The following is a 3,895-nucleotide window of genomic DNA, read 5'->3' on the forward strand; positions in this document are numbered from 1 at the left end:
AATATGTTTGTTGAGTGGAATATTATTTGGCCATTAAAAAAAGAATGGAATCTTCCCATTTGTCACAACATGGATGGTCCTTGAGGGCAGTATGCTGGGTGAAATAAATCAGGGAGAAAATGACAGATACTAATATTGAAAAATCTAAATACTATTCTAAAAAACACCCCCAAACAAAACGAAACAAAAACACTGAGCTCATGGATATAGAGAACAAATTGGTGGTTGCCTGGGGCAGGGTTAGGGGTCTGTGAAATGGGTGAAGGGGTCAAAAGGTACAAAATTCCAGTTATAAAATGAGTAAGTTATGCAAATGTAACGCACAACACGTTGATTATAGTTGACAATACCATATTGTGTATTTGGATGTAGTTGGGAGAGTGGATCTGGAAAGTTCTTGTCAAAAGGAAAAGAATTTGTGACTATGCATGATGACAAATACGAACTGAATTTATCTTCGTGATCCTTTTACGTGGAGTAAAATGTTCAAATCGATTTACAAATGGGCGAAAACCCAGCTTGTTTTAGTGCAGGGTAGGGTGGGGGGGTGGGGGGGTGAAGTGGATTGGAATCCATAGAATCTATTGAAGCTTCATCAGAAAAATATATTTGCATGTTTATAGACAAGAATTATTTGCATTGCTATCAACGGTCCGCAATTCACAGAGTCGTGAGATAATTCAAGTACAAGGAAAAGCCCGACTTGCTCGGCGTCAGGTGGCCCGGAGCCGTGTGCGGAGAGTGACGCCCGCGTGGTTTTCCCCTGGAGACCCGCAGGTCGTCTTTTCTGCTTCTTCCAAAGTCTTAAATTTTCCTTACGCAGATACAACCTACCGTAGGAATGTTTCCAACGTGTGAGTCACACCCGGGAATTAAAAGGACAGGATGGGATTTTTAAAAAGTAAAGCCTCGACACACATACAGGAACAAGATATTGGAAGAGGCTGTAATTATTTGATCTGGGGCTGGGGTCCCACAGCGCCAAGGAGCAATTGCTCAGATGGGTAAGAGAAGGGTAGAGAGGGAGGTGGGCGGGGGGGGGGGGGTGACTGGGTGGCGGGCACTGAGGGGGGCACTTGATGGGATGAGCACTGGGTGTTATTCTGTATGTTGGCAAATTGAACACCAATAAAAAATAAATTTATTAAAAAAAGAAGAGAGAGAGAGAGAGAGAAGGGAAGCCCTAAACACGCCGCAGATTCAGACAGTTCCTCTCCTGGCCACGAGGTGTTGCTAACCAGGCGCGATGACCCCAGGGGGCAGAAGCCCAAGCAGCAGCATCGGATCCATTTGTGGAACATTCTTTTTTTTTTTTTTTTTAAGCTTCTAGTTAATCTCTCTCTCTCTCTAGATTTAAATTCAATTTGCAAACAGAGAGTATAACACCCAGTGCTCATCTTGTCTGTGGTACGTTCAGCGGAGCAGCACATTGGGGTGATCTGGGGGGCAAGACATTATGACCTCATCCAGCACCTGCCACAGGGTAACCATTAAACGCGTATTTCTTGAGATGAATTATGCAGAATGCAGAGGATGCTTCTACGTTGTGGGTGGCCAGATAACACGACATTTCCTGGTGTAAGGAGTCTTCGAGGCCTCTGGTCCTATTGGGAAAACAGGAGAAAACATGATTAATTAGAAGTCCCTTGAATGGAACAAAAGGAGATGGATTCAGCTGTGAGCTCAGACTTGGTAAATCCACGCACCGTTTCCATTGCCCACGTGGACGTACCCAGAGCAACAATACTTGTTTGAATGCAGACACTGCAGACCGCCCCTTTATGAGTTTCTGTTTCACCCAAGGGCCATCAAATGTGGACTCTTCCACTCTTACTACCCCTTCTCCCCAGTTTTTGAATAATCTTGGCACAATGACAAACCGATGGCAAGCCATCTAGAATTCTACACAATCTGCGTTGGCGACAAGTGAGAACAGAAGGGCAATGACTGCAGGGTAGTCACGGAGCTGGAAAGAGGAAGGAGAGCAAGTCAGGAAGGTCTTAGAACACCCCAAGAGCCCATCATCCTGCTCCCAACTTTCCTGGTTCCCCAGATGCCTTGTGGGGACATCAGTCGGTATTGCCTGCCTACGGCCTTTCACACTTAGGTTAATAGCGCCTCGATTTTCCCTCGGGGATGAGCCCCTGCCCCTGGGGCATGTCCTGATGGGCTGTCAGTTCGAGGCCTCCCCTGCGGGTGGCCAACAGGTAAGCGCTAAGCCAAGCAAGGCCCGTCAATGGCTCCTTCTCTGGGAACCTGTAGAGCCTCAAATCCACTGGAAGCCTTTGAGCTTGGTGTCTCAAAGAGACCATTCATTAGTTCTGATTTCCTGGAACCCCACAGTTGCCCTGGTTTCTGTTTTCCCAAAGACTCTAGTTTTCATTTTCTTTTCCCCCAAGTCTGTGAGCCACTCTATATCCCTCCAGTCAATCAGCTAGAGTTGGTTTCTGTTGACTGCAGCCCAAGAATGGTGGCTGGTGGGATGAAGAATGGTGACTAGTAAAAGAATCTAGCTCTGTGATTGCTTCCATGACCTCTGTTAAACTTAACGTTGAGAAAGATCTGCCCTAAGGTAATGCATGATCCCTGAAAATGGAGACTATGACGTCTACGGACACCTACTTTGTTCCGGACACTTTTAAAAAAACACTCACACGTGTTATCTTATTTCATCTTCAGAATGACTCGGTTGAATCGGTGTCACTGTCCCCATTTTGCAGATGAGAAAACCGAGGCATGGAGGGGTGAAAGAACCTGCCCGTTGTCACACGGCCCAGGGAACCTTCTCAGTGTTTCTCCTGTAGAATGCCAGTTTTTTAGATTTGTAGCAATTTCCTGGGGCTGCTCTAAAAACGTACCACAAACAGGGGTTAAAAGAACAGAAATTTATTGCCTCACAGTTCTGAAGGCCAGGGGTCTAACATCAAGGTGTTGGTAGGACCACTCTCTCCGTGACTACTCTAGGGGGAGAATCCTTGCTTGCGTCTTCCAGCGTCTGGTGTCCGCCAGCAGTCCTTGGCGCAACCTGGCTTGGCGACGTATCACATCCCCTGCTATCCCACGGCCGTCTTCTCTCTGTATGTCTCACTCTTCTTCTAAGAAAACATTAGTCATAGTGGTCAAGGGTCCGTCAACTCCTGTATTACTGCACCTTAACTAATTACATCCATTTCCAAATAAGGTCATATTCTACGGTGCTGGGGGTTAGGACTTCTTTTGAGGGGAACACAACTCAACCCATAACACGGATGGTAACAGAAATTGTTCGAAGAGGAATTCTGCGGCCGAGTATGTCTGGGAAACACAAGCTCGAACACCATCCCAGGAGGAGTCTTTGCTCTAGTGCTTTGGGAGGAGCTTTAGTTTGTTCATCCGAAGGGGAGTCACAAAGCTGGGACTATAGGGATAAAACTTCTCAAAGATGTTTGCCCGTGGACTCCCTTTGACAGGTCCACTGTGGGCGACCGTTCTGTGTGCCGCCCAGTTCTCAGGTCAGATGTGGGGCAGCAGACTGGGTGAGGTCCCCCCCGGATCCACCTCTTAGCCAACTGGTGACCTTGAGACGATTGCTTTCTTCTCTGAGCCTGAGTTTCCTTATAGCTAAGAGAAAGACAGTAACATCACTTCCCCATGGGTTTCTTGTAAGAACTAAATGAAATGGGATTTTCTTGCTCATTTTCCTCTTCTTTCACTGTCGTTTTTTTTTTGTTTCCTCTTTAGGTGAATGGCTTTGTTTACAGCAGTAAAAATGTAACTGGGGTGACTATCCAACCCAACTGCACTCCCAATAAGTCTCCCAAGTTAGCAAAGAATGGGTAGTTTCTGCCTGCGGTTCCTTATTCTGGTCTTCCACCCCAGGGAGGGGAAGAGGATGTGATCATGCGATCGGGCCAGC

This window comes from Vulpes vulpes, unplaced genomic scaffold (genome assembly GCF_048418805.1).
Source record: "Vulpes vulpes isolate BD-2025 unplaced genomic scaffold, VulVul3 u000000657, whole genome shotgun sequence".
NCBI lineage: Eukaryota > Metazoa > Chordata > Mammalia > Carnivora > Canidae > Vulpes > Vulpes vulpes.